We start from the raw sequence: 20331 nt of genomic DNA, 5'->3' as shown, positions 1-20331 counted from the left end.
TGAGTTTGTTGGTGTCTGGATAAATAAAGGTTCAAAATAAATGAAAATCTGCATTCATTCTCATTCACCATTCAAAAATCTAGTAAGATTTATTTTAGGTTTTTGAATGAGGCCTGCATTAATTTGAGTAGACATACATATGAATTTATTGCGGTGATGATAAAGCTGAATATTCAGCATCATTCCTCCAGTTTCAGAAATCATTCTGCTCAAGAAACATCTTCAGGTTGAAAACAGGGCGCTGCTTAATATTAAAAAAAAAAAAAAGTGTTCATAAAGAATAGAGATAGTTTATTTGAATGCACTGAATTTGATGAAATTATTTATAACAACATACAGGTTCTTTAATGTGTGCTGAATAAATATATTCCTCTCTTTCAAAACAATCTTACAGACTCCACATTTTTTAGGTCTGGGCAGGACTATTTTTTTTTTTTTCACTTAGAAAAATTTTCTTCCTGACCCGACTGTTCCTGCTAAATTTAACCCCTAAATTTCAACCCTGTTATCAATATTTGGTGTCATGTCTAAAATTATACATTAAATGTAATATAATAACAATAACATCCAAAACCAAAAAATAAATAAATATTAAATAAATTGACAGAATGGCTTACGGGATTTCAGATCTCACCTAATTTGGTATTTCAAGTAAGATTTGTGGAATTTATATTTTAAGCACATCCCCATTACTTTTATATATTCGAGTTTCTCTGTCTCTGATCTCACACGCTCTATAAGAAGTGTTCAAGAACATGTTTTAACAATATTCTCGGAGAGTTTCCATCAGGTCCGCAGTGCCTCTATGAGACAGATGTCATGTCGTGAGGACGTCAGTGAAGTGTGAAAAGCCTTTATGTCTCAATTATGGCCGCGATCAGTGAGAGCGGGGCCAAGAGGGGCGGCACTCTAATGAGGCGAACGTAAAGAGCTGCTAATTTTCACACCAACCCTAGGGGTGCAATTATGTGTGTGTGTGAGTGCTGAGCTGTATCCAAACTGGACTCGTGGAGTAATCATTAACGGTGTCAGGATGTTGGCCAGTGAAGGTGGTGATGCATTGGTGTTTAAAGTGCACCGTCCCTGAACGCATCAGTGGTCAGAAGATGAGAGGAAAGAGTGGATCCTTTCAAAACGAATGTTTGCTCACCGACAGGATGGCCAGCAGCTCTTGGACGGGCAGCTCTGGCTTCATGTGACTGGTCTGGTGTTTCAGGGAATAGTAGGATCCGGTCGTACCTCAGCGGCTCGATGGTGTGCTCGTCCTGAACAAAACAAGACGGTCACTGATTAACACACCAGAGGTCAAAATACAGCTGGACAGCGGCAGGTCAAAGATGAAATTCCTTGGCGGTCCTCCAGAAAAAAAAGAGTTTATTTACACAGCTTCTGAAACAAAACAAACTATTTCTCATCTTTGCTAACTAGGTGAAATTCAGGAAGAAATGCTTGGTATATAATGCTATACATTTATACAGTTGGGTGTACATACAACAACACAACACCTCCAGAAAAGCATCGCTGTGACGCAAAATCATTTCCAGATTTGCTGGAGAGCAAAAATCACTTCCATGCTCTGCAAAGCTCTAAGAGCAACCACATGAGATCCACACACAACTATGCACTTCATTAACTCAAACATTTCTCCTGCTGTATGAGCAAGAAAAAAAAAAGACTGATGTATTCTCTAGAAACTGCTCATTTGTTTCAGCACACGAGCACTGGATATTGTACATGATCTGTGTGTGTTAATAATTCGCAAAAACACATCATGGGGACATGTAAATAAAGAGGTTCATGTAAATAATGATCAGATGTCCATACATACACACTCACACTGCTATTCTTTAATGCCTCGTGTAAGGAAGGATCCTTTGCAGAGCAGCTTTTGGATCGATGTGAGCATCTCTAAGCAGTTAACAGGTGGAGAGAAGTGTCATGAAGATCAGGAGGCCTGATGTGTGTGTGTGTGTGTGTGTGTGTGTGTGTGTGTGTGAGAAGGACATGTCTTTGACTAAAAGGCCTCATGTCTACAGACGCTTTCTGAATTTGTCAAAGCTTCACATTATTTCACAGTTCAAAAGCTGCTCTTAAGAGATAGCTAGTTTACACCCTTAAACTAGCAAACCCAGTAAACTAGTGTGTTTCACACCCTCTCTCTAACCCTTACAATCAAACACGCTAATCATGATATGTATGGAAGCCCGTTTCTGCCACTGAATTAAAAATAAAACAAGGTATTTGCGGTAATTCTGCCTGAGAATAAAGTCGCAATTCTGACTGTCTTTTTTTCCGCATAATTGCAAGTTCATATCTCGCAATTCTGACTTTTTTTCTCAGAATTCTGCAATTCCGAAAAAAGGAGTAAAAAGTCGCAATTACCTTGTTTTATTTTTCATTCATTTCTTCAGAAAGATATGCAGAGCTGTAGGTGCTACACACCATAGATTTAAACATGTAAAAATCCAATCCAATTTGCAAAATATGGCTTTTCGTTAAAATACAAACAGACAATATGCATATTGCTGATGAAATGAAAGTGAAAAGCAAGTATCGGTGAAACAGTCATGAAAATTACATTAATAATCAGCCTGACTGTAGTGCTGAGGGTAAACATAAAAACAAACAAACATCATGACTCGGTTAAAGAAAACCATTGGTTGCCATAATTTAACACTGATTAAAGAATAATATTTATAATATATTGATTTAAATCATATTTTTATTTGTTATTAAACACATTATGCATATTATAATATAGTATGCATTAGCAGACCATTTAATAATAAATATAGATAAGTAAACAAGAATTTGTTGGTGTCTGGATAAATAGAGGTTACAAATAAATGAAAATCTGCATTCATTCCCATTCACCATTCAAAAATCTAGTAAGATTTATTTTAGGTTTTTGAATGAAGCTTGCATAAATTTGAGTAGACATACATAAGAATTTATTGCGGTGATGATAAAGCTGAATATTCAGCATCATTCCTCCAGTTTCAGAAATCATTCTGCTCAAGAAACATCTTCAGGTTGAAAACAGGGGTGCTGCTTAATATATAAAAAAAAAAAAAAAAAAAAAAAAAAAAATAAGGGTTCATAATGATTTTAAATTTAAGATCTTGTTTCCAGAATCTCACATTTAAATTTCTGCTACTGAAAGAAAGAGAGATACGCTAACAAATAAAAATGTAGGCTAACAAAATAGTGTTATTTTACGTCATGTCATGAGTCTTGAATTTATATGAATTATCTTGAAAAACAAAATTTGTAACACAGAAGGCAAAAAAAGTGCCAGGGAAATAAAAATGGTGTAGGCCTCAAAAATTGTAGGCCTATTCGTCTTGTCAGGATGCAAATCGTAGAACATTTACAACATAATAGGGAAAAGTGTCGCAGAGAGAAAAATAAAAAAAAAACAACATCTGTCATTTGAAATTGGAGGTTAAGCAAAACCGAGTTGAACATCCATCAAGGACAGAGCATCCACACTTTTCTCCATCCTTATTTTTCTCTGACACTCATGGACAACCTGCTGTTCTGTCTGAGGGCCGTGTATTTACCTCCGGTACAGCCTGCTCTGATCATCGTTCTGAACAGACACCGCAAATAAAACACATGAGGCTGAAAGCATGCGTGCAGCACGTGCAAAACACGAGTGTGTGCTGTACCAGTGGTCAATAAGAATAAAAAGCAGATATGCTGTTCTAAACGGACGTCGGGAACAGGATATTGTTAGATTGTTAGGGATATTTAATCCCATGGTGCAAAAAATCTGGTTGGGTTGTGGGAATGCAAACCTCTAAGGTAATGCATATTAACAAGATAAACAGATGTTGTTACAGTTAAGCATTTTTAACAAGTTTAGACATGAATGCTGATTTCAGATTTGTTCAATCATAAATATATTTTTAGAAAACGTGGAAAAATGTGTAACTTTGTAAGGTGTGCAACAGCTTACTGGAACAGAAACCATCGTACTCAGTTTAAAATACCGTATTTTCTGGACTATAAGTGGCTCTTTTTTCATAGTTTGGCTGGTCCTGCGACTTATAGCCAGGTGCGACCTATTTACCAAAATTAATTTAACATGAACCAAGAGAAATGAACCAAGAGAAAACATTACCTTCTCCAGCCGCGAGAGGGCGCTCTATGCTGCTCAGTGCTCCTGTAGTCTACACTGAAAACACAGAGCGCCCTCTCGTGGCTGTAGACGGTAATGTTTTCTCTTGGTTCTTGGTTCTAAATAAATGCGACTTATAGTCCAGTGCGACTTATATATGTTTTTTTTCCTCGACATGACGTATTTTTGGACTGATGCGACTTATACTCAGGTGCGACTTATAGTCCGAAAAATACGGTATTAATATGTAGCTTGTATGACTAGATAAAAGTACAAATGTGACCCTGGAACAAAACCGGTCTTATACATCAAAATTAGATGTTTCTTTTACGCCACAAATCCTTAGAATATCGTAAAGATCATGATCCATGTTGATATTTGTCAATTTTCTAACGCAAATATATCAGAACTAGTTTTTGATTAGTAATATGCATTGCTAAGAACTTCATTTGGAGATCGTTAAAGACGATTGTCTCAATATTTAGATTTTTGCACCCTCAGAAAACAACAACAACAACAACAAAAAACGATTTATGCAGCTCTCTGTGCATAAATCTCAATTTGATTTTTTTTTTACCCTGATGAGCAGTCAAGGGTCACAAATAGTGTTTAAACTGTCAAATGACTGTCAAAGAAAACTTACAACACTTTTTAGGAAATTTAACTCTTTAATTTTACAAGATCTCTTCATGAGACCTCTTTGATTGTGAATGTCAGTACTGAATGATATTAAGGCATTATAAATAGCATCATTCGACACCGCAGGGATGTGTTTCTTTCAGCCTGTTGTGTGTGTGTCGTAGTGAACACCTATACGGCTGATTAAATCGCTGCCATTAGTGTTAGCATCATTTAGCTCCTGTCTCAGGGAGTCTGATGTGAGGTCTTTATGAGATCTCTGGGGATCCTGTCCGCTTGTGGAGCCGCTCGGCTCCAGTCAATCACGGCTGATGTCAAGGATACTGTGCCACAGAGCCACAGAGATTGATGGAGATGTGCCAAATGGAGCCAGCGTGCCCTGTTATTAACACACAACCTTACTGGAAACATGCTGTTGTTACATTAAGAAAAGAACAAAACCTATGAGTTGCCTACTAACTAAAATGCTCTCCATGGACATCAACCTTCACATATTATCATTACCCAACGACACACTATTCTAATAGCAGGGCTTTTGCATGCGTTCCTTAAACACCTCTGAAATGAAGACTCTTTAAAGACCCTTTTACAGCCAAGAAAAGACCATTTAAGAAACAAATGCAAGGGAACACAATTCATCTGTATGTTCTCTAGGCGTAAATGTCTAAAAAGCGCACATTTGTACAGGAACGTATTATACATGACCATATTCTACATCCCTTAATCAATATCTAAATTTAACAACTACCATACTAACTATTAATATGCAGTAATTAGGTTTATTGAGGCAAAAGTTGTAGTTAATAGTGATAACTGGACCTAAAAAATTAAGTGTGACCCCACTCAGTTATATATGGAACACTTCAGAGTTTGAAAATACAACTTCCTACTGAACTTCATAATTTTGTTTATTTTTTTTTCAAAATAAATAATAATAATATTATTAATAATAAAGAAGACTTCAAGGTTTGAATAACTGCTTCCATACATAGCTATATTTATTCACCTTCTGATCTCACTGCAAAAAGTGATGTTTGTCAGTATTTGTCTTATTTTCCAGTGAGATCTGAATATGAACAAAATAAAGCAAGTTAATAATTAAAACAGGGACAAATATCTGCCCATAGGCTCAGAAAAAATATACGGTAACAATTTATTTGAAGAGGGCATGACTTCCCCTTAAATTGTTGAAAAGTGAAGTTAAGGCTTGTATAAGGCCAGCAAAAACTATATATGTATAAAACAAACAAAAACAACAACAACAAAACAGATCTAGTCTTGAAACTAAACTCCAATGTGAACACCTGTTCAGTATTTCGCAGTAGAGCTGGTGGTAATATATAATTGACATAATCTTAAAGGTACGGTAGCATGAGAGTTCGTTTAATTGTAAGGTCAGGAAGAAGGGTGTAAAAATGGACGTTAAAAAACTCAGTTACGACTGTTGGTTAAGATTATAAGTGGACTTGAGGGGAAGAACTATAAAAGAAGACGTGTAGAATCCGGCCCATATAAAGAGCTTGATTACCTCAGTCATTCGAGTCGTTGAGGACCCAGCGAGTGTTTCTGGGCTGTGGGTGTTTGCAGTAAGGAGAGGGCACAGACAGGTCTTTATGTTTAATGTGGCCTGACAGGCGTGCAAATGTCAGTGGAATGTTCTGGAATCATCTTCTCCTATTCATGGCAGATGTCTGCGCTGCCCTATATGACCCTGCGAGGCTGGTGTGTGTGTGATCTTTTAGCCCTTGTTTTGTGACGGAGGTGTAAACTGTCGGGCTGGACTGTGGCCACAGTGGCCAGCGATGATGTTGCCATGGAAACACAGAAAGTAATGAGCCCCGTGAAAGCGGTTGAAGATGTTGTTCTGTCTTCTGCTGCAGTCCGGTCACTGCGGCTTCACCCAACAGCTCCGATTTCCCACTAGGCCAATTAATAAAACAAGTCGTAATTCGAATTTAGCATGAATTCACGTTGTTTGTTTGTTTGAGTTGTTGAGCCAGACTATTTTCTATTTGTTTATCTGAAGAGCAATATACTCCAACCTCTAGACATCAAAACACATACATTATGTGCATGTGGTAATGCTTTTCTTAAAAAAAAAAGAAAAAAAAAGAAAAAAGAAGAAAAAAAAGAAAGGGATATATTTATTATATAAAATATTTATCATTATTTTTTTTTATTTTATTTTTGTATATCTTCATATCGGCCATCATCCACCCAGGTGCACATACATGTATATTAGGGGTGCTCCGATCAGGATCTTTCAGGATGGTCACTGAAAAAAAAAGAAGAAGAAAAAAAGAAAGAAAGCAGTATCTGCCGAACTGATCACTGATCCAGATCTTTTAAAAGCCTTCTTTTATCATGTCGAATTATTTATAATGATGATCCATGATCCAAGCTCTTTGGTCATTTTCTCAGGACCTGAATTTCATTTTTGAAAATGACTTCCTCTCTTAGGGGACTCTTGTGAGAGGATTTAAGGGGTGGAGGGGGCCATTTTTTCATGCACTGTATTTTTGTTTTTACAATCGTGTAATTGTTGCACAATAGCTTCCACAGCGCAAGCCTGATTTTGTGAGCTGTGTGTGAGATGAGGTGTGTGTGTAGTCCATGTGTGGTACAGAAGCAGCACACACTGTACTTTCAGTCACACAGGAGTCTGTTCTTGATCTATGGATGTTTACCACAAACACAACATTTATCCATTATTTTGATTTTAAATCCAAACATTGTTACTTAAAATGCTTTTTTCAAATTTTTTTTTTTTCTGTTACTTGTTACTTTAATTCAGCGCATGCAGCACTGCAAAAGATAGACTTGGTGCTGAAACGATCTCTGCACTGCTGCAGACGCACTGCTTCTAAACACACTGCCAGACCACAACCGTGTGTGCAGTGAGAACGCTTTTATCCATTAACATGAGCACAGAACAATACACACCACACACACGCACTACAAACGGAGTAATGTGAACCTGGCGTTATTATGTGTGTGCGCTGCGAGTGTGCTTGAGCGCACGGTCTTCAGGAAAATGCGCAAGCATTGAATGCTTTAAACAATGGCAAGAATTAATAAGAAAAAATGCAATTTATAAACTTTAGTGATGATGCGACACTGCCTCGACAGTGCAGAATATCCCTGTGTCGACTGTGCAGCGTGCAGCTCACTGATAGTGCAGACATGATGTGATTTGAAGCCAATCGCATTGAAAGAGAAAGAGAGAGCGTGCAGTGATTCATTCGCACCGTTTGTGAAATTATGTCTGACAGAAACTTTTTCTAATGACTTTATCAGTTATTTAATGAAGAAATATGAATTGTACCTGATCTAAAACATTATAATTATTTGACCTGTGCCGGACAGAGACTGAGACGGTGTCGCTGCATGTCGAGTCAAACCTCTCACAGCAGCATCATCAGCTTGAGATCGGTTTTATGAGATCGGCCTTTTTAGAGACCACCGATCAATCAACCCAAAGCGATTATCGGCCGATTGTGATCGGTACACAGTCAATTGGAACACCCACTTTTGAAAAAAATCCAATTAGAACGGATATCGAATATCATGCAATGTATTCGAATATCTATGTGCCCGCCCCCCGCACATTAAAAACAAAAAACTAAAACAAACACACACACACACACACACACACACCGTAGCCTAATGGAGATTCAATCACAAATGTATTAACAGTAAGTCATAAACAGGACTATCTGGATTTTTTTTTTTTTTTACTTAATGTTTGATATAGATAACTGTAGATTGAAAAAAAAAAACTATTAAGAATAACTTTTTTTCAGATTTTTTATTTATTTTTTTGTTGTCGTTTTGGATGGTACCTTGAGGTCTTACTTTTGTGGTTATAAAAGTGGTGATTTATTACATTTATATACTGTGCTTTTAAGAATTTTGGAATATGCACAATTTAATACTGACCTAGACTAGTAAAAGTCCATTTTGTCTATTGTTAGTTTATGACTCCTACTGCAGTCTCTAGACATTTAAATTAATACTCAAACTTCTGATAATCGACCAAGTCAGCATGATTATTGGCTGCCAGCACTCAGCATAAAATATCTTCATAAACACCACATGAGACGTGGCCTTTCTCTGATCTCAGCATCACACTGGCCATCCTGCTTTCTACGTATCATCAGACCACTACTAAGGATCCTAGCCATACGACGTCACTGATGAGACTCAAAACTACGCTTATGTGCAGTACCTGGGGTTCATGACCAGCCTGAGTAAGAAGGACATCCAGGTGATGTAATCCATGGCGTCTTGTTTTGAGGTGACTGTGCCTGCTGCGATTTCTGCATTCAAGCAGTCGGAGAACACACTCAGAAGACTGCAGATACACAGGAACGACACCGCTTCTGTCATTATCAGTATTAACATAAAACAGAGAGATTTACTGCTTTATACACACCTAGACTCCACAGGGAACGGCTTCTTATAGAAGTCCTTCTTTAGGATAACAGCCTTGCCCTGATCATGGACCTGCGGCCGTCCTGCTCAACCCATCATCTGAAGAACATCTGGAATGGAAATGATAGAGATCAATGACATCGGACAGTCAGCGAAAACACACACACACACACACACACACAACGTAAAAACAGATGTTACCTGTTACGGGGTAATCCAAGTTCCGGTGAGTCTTTCTGTCAGAGTATTCTGTGCTCTTCATGATCTCCAGGTGAGCAGGGAAGTCTGCACCCCATGCTAGCGTGCTAGTTGCAATTAACACCTTAGAGAGAAGTCAAAGGAATGCGTAGGGGGTCATTTCAATGTAACTTCACCATATTTTGTTCGTAGGGCTGTAGCTGTTTTACAGTTTTTCTCATGATGTAAGATGAGGATTAGTATCTTTCGAAACAACTGCCAAGACACTAGTGAATGATTTAGTCAAGTCTGGGATTGATATCTAAATGAAGACGGACACTAGAGGCCCGGACAGGAATGGACTGTGAGGTTGCTGACCAAGATAAACTCCTCTTCTAAAGAAAAGACACTTTTAAGCTAGAATGAAGTTTGTAGGACGACCTGGAGAAGACTATGTATACTAGAAACGTCTCCTTTGGTCAGATGAGACAGAAGTAGAGCTCTTTGGTCTTAGAGATGTAGTCTGGGGTTTGGAGTAAGACGGGACAGGTGCTCAACCCAAAGAAGAGCGTCTCCAGAGTGAAACATGGCGGGGGGAGTGTAATGCTGTGGGGATGTTTCAGTGGGTTTGGAACTGTTAATCTACTCAGGGTCAAAGAAATCAGGAAAATGGAGGACTACAAGAAGACAACCTCAGGCAATCTGCAACAAAAGATCGATGTCTGGGATCGATGTTTTGTCTTCCAGCATGTTATGTCACTAGCCTTTTGAAGATTAATAATCATGATCATGATTTCGGTGTCTGAACCCAATTTTAGGACCTCTTAAATAATTAAGACTTTTAATAATTAAGACCACTTATGATACTTTCTGTTCTCTTTAAGTAGATCAAACTGAATTTTTATTTGAATGGGAATCTTTTGCCATAATACAAAATGCTGTTTTTTTGTTTTTTTTTCTTGAGCAGCAAATCAGCATATTAGAATGACTTCTGAAGGATCATGTGACACTGAAAACTGGATAAATAATGCTGAAACTGCTTTTTATTTTTATAAGCATTTTAAAATGTAAAAAAACCTTTAAATTGTAATAACATTTGACAGTATTTTTAAGTCTTGCTGAGCAGTCCCTGTGCTAACTGACCTTCAGATCTGCTTCACATGCTAAATGCTTTTGCACTGCTATCATATTGATGTATGAAATATCACATTTGCATTATATCAACATAAACATTTATGTTTTTACAGCCAGGCCACAGAAGACATAAGCCCAGGAGAGTAGCGAGCTGCATCAAGGAGAACGTTTCGTTTGGATTTGATTTGAATAAATCAATTCATCTCTCATCACTCAAAAACGGCAACGGAGCTTCTCCATGAGTATATTTATGATTCTTTTATAATCTCTCAGTTGACAGCTATTTACCCAAACCTAGTTCATATATTCAATTTATCCCAAAGCGCTTTGGGAGTCAGCGTGGAAAAGGTTGACCTGCTGGTGAATCACACGTCACCTAACAGCGGGTCTCACCTGGATCTTACAGTTGACAAAGAGCTCCTCCACCATCTTCAGGTCTCGCTCATGATGCATCCTGATCCCAAACGCCAGGGTCAGCTTCAGGTCTGACTCTCTTATAGTGCTGCTGATATCGTTCATCTAACACAACACCTATAATGCACTTTCATGAAAAAAGAGAAGAAAAAATAGAACGAGTTGGAAATGTTAGGACGGGCGGCAGTGGGAACAAATGGAGGGAAGTGCTGTTAGATGTGAGATGGACGGCTAACGGCAGCCGGCTGTCACTCAAACAGCAGGGTTTCAGGCCGTTACACGCTTCAGTGCAGTGAATCAGCGGGACGCCCCGTATATCACTGGAGCTGCAGCTATCAGCACATGCAGCTCACGCGCGTGAACCTACAGCCGAGGAACAGCTCTTCTAAAAATCTAAACGCTCTCTCTCATCGCCGTTATTTTTCCCCTTCAATGGAACAAAGAAAGAGAATTTTCGAAGAATCTTAATTATGCTATTTTCCACAAAATACCAGTATATATAAAAAAAGAATACAAATAAAGAAAAAAATCTTTAAAAAGAATATATATTCCTTCATCTTAAGACTTATATTTTTTAAAAACATATTTGTGTAGAAAAGATGCAAGTCAGTAAGAAATGTCCTTGATAGACGTTGCTATTTATTACATCAAAAATAATTGAAAAACAGTAAAATTGTAAAATCTTATTATTATTAAAATAGCATTTTGATAAAATGCAATGTATTCCTGTGATGCCCAGCAGGTTTTACTCCAGTCTTCAGCATCACATGATTTTTCTGAAATAATTCTAAAATGCCTATTTGGTGCTTAAGAATGTTGAAATGCTTATTACCATAATCCCTTTTTTCAAAATTCTTCAATGAATAGAAAGCACAACTGTTATTTTGGAATATTAATGACGGAAATGACAGGGTTTACTGTCGCTTGTGATGAACTTAATGTATCATTCCTAAATAAAAGTATAAAATAAATAAATAAATAATCAAATAAATGACATCAAACTACATGTTTGGAACTAGTAAAAAGTAATGAATAATAATAATGAAAGCTGATAGCCTAAAACATGACAGAATCTTACTTCTTTTTTTTGTCCTACACAGATATAAAAGTATTAAGAGGGATCCTTTCCTATTCTCTGCATGTTACATGTGTAATGTCTTTAACTGGGTCTTTAACAGGGTGGGCTCATAAAAGACAGGCATTAACATGCTTTATGGGGCTGCATGCCTTTACACACAGCTTGTGTAATAGAAAAACCGATCACTAACATCAGTATCTGCCTCATAAAAGCCTGCTGCTCAACACAATTCAAACAGTCAAACCAAATATATGTTTCATACAAATTGCAATATTTGGCTGAACTATCCCTTTAAGAATCATACTGAGGGAGTTGTCATATACTGTTACATACAAAATACACTATAGAATTAATTCTACATAAACCTGTTCTTTAATTCTGAGGAATTGGGATTTGAAAGTCCAAGGACCACTCCAAGGACTCTCTAGTAGAGAGACTATTTAAATCAGATTTTTAAAACATTTTTAAAAATGTAACTTCAGCACAGCGAAATTAAAAAAAAGGGTTTTGATTCAATTTCATTCATTATTTTATTTGTCTCTACCAATTGAATTGATATGTGTGTATATTTTAGTACTTGCTAAAATGTGAAATTATGTCCTCATAAACATGTCTTTGTTTTATTTATTTTTTTCTTCTTCTCAGTTCCAGTATTTATAGAGGCACACAATTATTGTTTTTAGAAATAAGGATTCGAAAACACAAATTAAATTGAAAATCAACTCAGAATAATTTCCAAAAGTTTTGGATTTGAACAGCACTGATAAGCAATGTGCAATTTGTAAATTGTTAATTTGCATATATATTTACATTTACATTTTTACAAAATGTACAGATTGCACATTGCTTATTAGTGCTGTTCTCTGCTGTGCACAAGAACCAACAAACACTAGATTCAATTAACTAATTCACTGTTTTGTAAGATGATTCATAAGGAAATACACTGTGGAAAAGGACAAAAATGCACCTTTTCAGATTTCTCTGTAGGGAAAATACAAAAACTGCTATATTTATATTTATGGTAGACATTTAGTTGTCCGAATGGAACCAATCTCCTGAACCGTGGTTCACTAATTGGTGACTTCTGCACTTCAACATTAAAAGGCAGTTTGGTGACATGAATGTGTGTGTATGTGTGTATTAATAATGTATTTCCGCTCTCTGTACTGTTTAAATGCATACCATGCATAAACTATTAAAGAAATTATCACCTCCGTAAGGCTGCAGTCTTTATGTGATTACTTTGTGATTGGGATGAGAAAACCATTCCTTTTTTTTCTGACTGGCTCTCTAATCGAGTGCTTTGAAAATATTAGCACACATCTGTGATGGCAAGAAGAAAAAAGCTGTTTGTTCACATCTTGAAATGATCTGAAGGCATGCAGTGGAACGGAAAGAGGAATTTAATGAGAGATGACACAGGCTTTTGCACCAGAATCTGCGCTGAGCCGTACTGTATTCACAGATGAAGAGATACTCAGCTTCTTCAGAATGGGGAATTGAGGCAAAGGGAATATAAGACAGAAGAGAGTGGAAGTAACAACAGTACATGGTTACATGATTACGTATCAGCACTGTTGAGGATGACTTCTGACCTCTCTCTCATCCTGGTGTGCCACTGTTTGGGGTTGTCTTCCGTAGCCAGAAATGCAATGAGGTCCAGAGCTGTGAGTTGTGGCTGCCGGCACTATGAGACAAATATTAGGAGCGGTTTGGTAGGAGAATGTGTGCGGATGGATGCAGGACAGTGGAAAAACACAGTGTAAGACTGAGATCTAAATCCAAATATGAATTAAAGGTCCCGGTATTCGCGATTTTTTGAACCTTTGATTGTGTTTACAGTGTGCAATATAACATGTGTTCATGTTTCGCGTGTAAAAAAAATAGTATTTTTCACACAATTCACCTATCTGTATACCGCTGTTTTCACTGTCATAAAAACGGGCTGATGACTTCCTTGTTCTATGAAGCCTCTCCTTCAGAAATACGTAACGAGTACTGATTGTGCCAGCGGTTCCTGTGTTGTGATTCGACAGCTGCTGAGCGCGCGCTGCCCTCCTAGTAACGTGATTGGGCTAGAACGCACGTGCTGGAGATGAACTTGTAATCACAGGAGCGTTTTTACTAACGAGATGCGCATGAAAATCGCATTCGTTTTTTTGCACAGCCCTAACATCTAGTTAACAAAGCTAAACAGCGTTGCCCTTTGTGTAGTAAGTTACAGAAACTGTTAAACGCACCAACTTAAATAATAAAATACACTACACAACGCTTTCTCCAGACAAAGAGGGAACTGCTCCGTCTTTCAAGAATAATCTTTGTGCGAATCCGGCATTAAACTGATTGAGATTGAGCAAGTTGTCCTCAGCAAGCTGTCCTCAGCAAAATGTGCTGCACATAGTTTTACATGTGGATTATAATTTTCGGGAAACGAGTTAAACATAAATTGCAACCATTAATCTCCAAGTACAGTGTCCCTGGGAAGCCCAAAGAAAGATGATTGGACAGCTTTTCAGACGACATGTCGAACACAAACGCAGCTCTTCCTTCTTCTCCGTCGGAGCGCAACAAGACCACGCCCCCTTTTTTGTGTATTCATGTGGGTGGAGGTTAGTCAAAAAAAGTTTTTTATGACGTCATTACTGCAGGAACTAGAGGGATGTAGTCCAAGCGGGTCGTTTTTTGTAGCACGTCCTGATTTTGCCAAGTTCGATGTGTTCCAAGGTCAACATATTTTGTTGACCCTGGAACAACATTTTACTCCAAAAATATATTCTTAACCATATCCCTACACCTAAACCTAACCTTAACCATGAGTAATCCCTAAAATCAGAGGAAATGATAGATGAATGACACTGATGTACAAGCACCAAACACTGATTTTAAGCGTAAACTTCACAAAATCTAAAAACTGGTTCTTCAAATCTGATTGGTTAATCACAATGTTGTTCCAGGGTCAACAACGATGTTGTCCCAGAAACATGTCTCACTTGGTAAAATCAGGTTCTGCTTTTTTGTAGGCGTAATCTGTTAAATAAAATATCTCGCTTGGCATTGAACTTTGAGCTTTAGAATTTTACAGATATTATTTTTACTCTAACAACAACATTACACACTAACTAAAGTTTAAAACATGGGATCACGAAGAAAGGGACCTTTAAGCAGATCAAAATGAATGGAAGATCTGGATAAAACAACAATGTCAACAAAGTCAATACAGTATGATAAAATAAAGTGACATTTTTACTTAGAATAATTTGTAATTTATCTGGAGTTGCTTTAAGGCAAGTCAGTTCACCTGGAGGCCATATCACTGTTACATGTCTGGTGCTCCCATCTACTGCACTCCAATGGGAAGGACCAAAATCTCTAAAACGGTTTGCCAAGATTGTGTTCCAATAGCATATTTCAAATCAGCAATAAAACTGGACAATGATGGCAAATGGACACTAATTAAATTAAGAACTTAAGTGTATGAGTATGGATCCTTTTAAGATTTAGGAGGTTTTTAGAAACGGAAACCATCATAGTTCGGTAAACTTCTCAAGTGATTAATGGAAACTAGAACAAACACGATTTTATGTTTTCATTTGACCCAACAGCAAAAGTTAAAATGCATTATAATGACATTCAAAAAGAAGAAAACAATATCAAGAGCTGGATTATATTAAATTTGATGTCACTCCCTCAGCCATTGTAATTACTGTATTATAAAAACTCACACATCAGCTTTAAATAGTTTTCTGGAATTTAATGGCATGACAAGGCTATATAACACAGAGTTTAGTCTTACATGTGTAAATAAAAAAAAATAAAAAATCTACATTAAAGGTCTGTTACAATGTTTTATGCTATTTTTTGATGTTAATACTATGGTGGAAATGTGACATCATAAGGCTTCAAAAAGAGTCTGTTCTAGAGAATTATTATTATTATTATTATTATTATTATTTTTTTTTTTTTTACTTTAAAGGGACAGTTCACCTCCACATTTGAATCTTGTTACAATTTACTCAATCTCAAGTTGTTCATACTCAACCTCTATGAATTTATTTCTTCTACTGAACACACACACACAAAATATATTTTGAAGAATGTGTAACTCCACTGACTTCTATAGCATTTATTTTCCATACGATGGAAGTCAATGGTGACCAAAAACTGTTACCAACATTCCTCAACATCATCTTATATCCCTTTAAGGTGGGACATCCATCAATATCCGCCATACTGAGAGTCACAATTTCTTCCATTCTTTTTCATGCTTGTGGCACAAATGATCAAATTTTGGTCACACAAATGTATCATTTAGAACACTTGAAATGAAGAGTACATGATTACAAAATTCGCATTTCTGCATGATAATTTCCTTACTACTTGTTACCATGATGCTACTTCTTGTGGCCTACCTTGGAAGACCGGTTTATTCATGCTGGCCATACGAGGGCAATTGTACTGCCCCGGAAAGCCCTGAATGTGAACCTCCAATGGCACCGGGTGAACACAGGGCCGGAAATTAAACATTCCCACCTGAAAGAGACACAGAAAGAGATGAATAAGGACGAGGCCACAAAACAAAGCAAGAAAAACAGTTCCAGAAAGTGAGAAGATGCAGAGAAAGACGAGAGATGGAGTGCCCAGCTGGCTGTGTGCCTGACAGAGTGGCCCATCTGGGGGTAATTACAGCCTGTCATTGTCCCCTGTCCCACAACTGCGCTCTCACACAAGTGGCCCGGGCCCGGGTGCGTGTGTGCACATATTTAAAGGGCTGGATAATGGATTGGGCAGCTAGAGACGCGCCTCAGTCCAAACAGCACACGTCAGATTTATGGAGACCCCCAGCCCTTCCTTGCCCGTCTGTCTAGCAGGGTGACATTTCAGCAATAGTAAAACAACGTTTACATAACCACTGCAGTCTGTCCTGATGCGGCCACAGCGCCAACATGCTGCTACACGCTGGGAGAGGGGTGCTGCTTATTTATAGACCCTTGCAGAACGTTCGGTCAGCTATCTGTAATGGAAAAAGGATGAAAATGATAGCACCGTTAGTACAGTGTTACAGATAATATCGTTATTTGACTTCATTCCTAATCATTATGGGTGCAAGTCGAGCATGATTCCACCGAAACAAGACCCATCAATTACATTCAACATTAAATATACCATTTGAGGGCCAAGATTTTTCTTTTGGCTTGATTTGAACTGCCGTGAATCATATGTAAATCACATCAAACCTGAGAAGAGGAAGGAGCACCGATCCTGAAAATATTCATTTGCCTATATATATATATATGTATACAGTATTGTTCAAAATAATAGCAGTACAATGTGACTAACCAGAATAATCAAGGTTTTTAGTATATTTTTTATTGCTACGTGGCAAACAAGTTACCAGTAGGTTCAGTAGATTGTCAGAAAACAAACAAGACCCAGCATTCATGATATGCACGCTCTTAAGGCTGTGCAATTGGGCAATTAGTTGAAAGGGGTGTGTTCAAAAAAATAGCAGTGTCTACCTTTGACTGTACAAACTCAAAACTATTTTGTACAAACATTTTTTTTTTTCTGGGATTTAGCAATCCTGTGAATCACTAAACTAATATTTAGTTGTATGACCACAGTTTTTTAAAACTGCTTGACATCTGTGTGGCATGGAGTCAACCAACTTGTGACACCTCTCAGCTGTTATTCCACTCCATGATTCTTTAACAACATTCCACAATTCATTCACATTTCTTAGTTTTGCTTCAGAAACAGCATTTTTGATATCACCCCACAAGTTCTCAATTGGATTAAGGTCTGGAGATTGGGCTGGCCACTCCATAACATTAATTTTGTTGGTTTGGAACCAAGACTTTGCCCGTTTACTAGTGTGTTTTGGGTCATTGTCTTGTTGAAACAACCATTTCAAGGGCATGTCCTCTTCAGCATAGGGCAACATGACCTCTTCAAGTATTTTAACATATGCAAACTGATCCATGATCCCTGGTATGCGATAAATAGGCCCAACACCATAGTAGGAGAAACATGCCCATATCATGATGCTTGCACCTCCATGCTTCACTGTCTTCACTGTGTACTGTGGCTTGAATTCAGAGTTTGGGGGTCGTCTCACAAACTGCCTGTGGCCCTTGGACCCAAAAATAACAATTTTACTCTCATCAGTCCACAAAATGTTCCTCCATTTCTCTTTAGGCCAGTTGATGTGTTCTTTGGCAAATTGTAACCTCTTCTGCACATGCCTTTTTTTTAACAGAGGGACTTTGCGGGGGATTCTTGAAAATCGATTAGCTTCACACAGACGTCTTCTAACTGTCACAGTACTTACAGGTAACTCCAGACTGTCTTTGATCATCCTGGAGGTGATCATTGGCTGAGCCTTTGCCATTCTGGTTATTCTTCTATCCATTTTGATGGTTGTCTTCCGTTTTCTTCCACGTCTCTCTGGTTTTGCTCTCCATTTTAAGGCATTGGAGATCATTTTAGCTGAACAGCCTATCATTTTTTGCACCTCTTTATAGGTTTTCCCCTCTCTAATCAACTTTTTAATCAAAGTACGCTGTTCTTCTGAACAATGTCTTGAACGACCCATTTTCCTCAGCTTTCAAATGCATGTTCAACAAGTGTTGGCTTCATCCTTAAATAGGGGCCACCTGATTCACACCTGTTTCTTCACAAAATTGATGACCTCAGTGATTGAATGCCACACTGCTATTTTTTTGAACACACCCCTTTCAACTAATTCAACTAATTGCCCAATTGCACAGCCTTAAGAGCGTGCATATCATGAATGCTGGGTCTCATTTGTTTTCTGAGAATCTACTGAACCTACTGGTAACTTGTTTGCCACTTAGCAATAAAAAAATATATGAAAAACCTTGATTAATCGGGTTAGTCACATTGTACTGCTATTATTTTGAACAATACTGTATATATCAGTCTATGGACGGATTCCAAAAGCGATTTGGATATCAAGTCTTTCGTCAAATGTAATAGATAGGGATGTAATGTTAAAAGGTTATGTGTGTGGAATCTGAGATGAGCTAATAGATGCCGGTTGCGTATTGTGGTGGGTTTCTATCCTGTCTATTCACACTTGTTTAGAGGTGTGAGATGAGGTAAAGTTGGTTCTGGACACAATGACCTCTAGAACCGGCCCTCTGTCCTCACCTGTGAAGTCAGAGAAAAAGTACATATTTTCAAATAAAGTCAAGTTACCTTTATTTATATAGTGTTATGTACAATAGAGATTGTTTTGAAGACTCTTATAATAAAACCAAATAAGGAAGAAGTAACAGAATAAGGAGGGCTGTGCGTAAACGGAACCACATGGACCAATTATCCGCTCGGCGCAAGCAGATGCATTTACATTCTGATCGGTCTCGATCACATGACCAGCATTGTGAGATCCGGCAAGAAGCGTCTGAATTCACTGAAGAACACAAATGTCTCAGTGATTTAGTTTAAAGCCAGATGAAACAGCGCCGATGATCTCAACACAATAAACAGGAGCCATGATCAATCCCGTTAGAAGGCGTTTACATGGATTTACTGTAGTAACACTAACTGTACCATGGGACTGTGGCAGAAATGTGGGATATACACATGGAAATGTATTATATTAGTAATTTTTACATGTATAACATTTGTATTTAAATTGTTTTTCATACAAATACCATTGTATATTCATACATTTTAGCATGGTAGTGAGTTGTTACAGTATGAATAGTTTTTCCTTCGCTTATCATGATCTAATTGTGTGATACTGCAGATGACCAATGGTTAATAATAATTAAAAAAAAGTCAGAGTCAGATTATTTAAATTTGACCCTTTTAATATGAGGTTGTTACCGTTTTTACGAATGTTACTGTTTTTCTTAATGAACATAAATGTACATTTGCAATCTGACACAAACCTGAAACTAAGAAATTAATTTATATTTAAGGAAAAAAAAAGTCTTTTTTCTTAAATATTCGTGCATATTTTGATGTAGAATTAGAATTTTATTTATATATTTTTTATTATTATAAAATGTTTTGTATATCGTAACTAAGATTTGTTAAATGATCACCAGTTTGGCAAATGTTTGTCATGTTATGACCAACAAAAAAAACGTAGATCACTGTAAGCATTAACATTAAGCAATTGTGAGCCTAGTTTTATTTCATATGTATTGAAGAATTTATGTAGGTCTTCATAAAATAATCAAACGATGCAAGCCTGTGGAGAACAGTACTCCTTGCTTGCATGATGAACTTTATGTAAAAATAAATATCATCCCTAAAGAAAAAGAGTCTTGAAGGAGGCTAAAGGATAAAGGGAGACCCTTAA

General features: G+C 37.4%; 1 pseudogene; it reads right to left on the bottom strand.

The window, feature by feature from the left end:
- Nucleotides 1–772: 772 nt before the first annotated feature.
- Nucleotides 773–19903, bottom strand: LOC113108986 (activating signal cointegrator 1 complex subunit 3-like; annotated as a pseudogene).
- Nucleotides 19904–20331: the final 428 nt, after the last annotated feature.

Source organism: Carassius auratus, chromosome 9 (assembly GCF_003368295.1).
Source record: "Carassius auratus strain Wakin chromosome 9, ASM336829v1, whole genome shotgun sequence".
NCBI classification, from domain to species: domain Eukaryota; kingdom Metazoa; phylum Chordata; class Actinopteri; order Cypriniformes; family Cyprinidae; genus Carassius; species Carassius auratus.
Note: the sequence above shows the minus strand (reverse complement) of the source record. Positions and strands in the feature narration are given on the sequence as shown.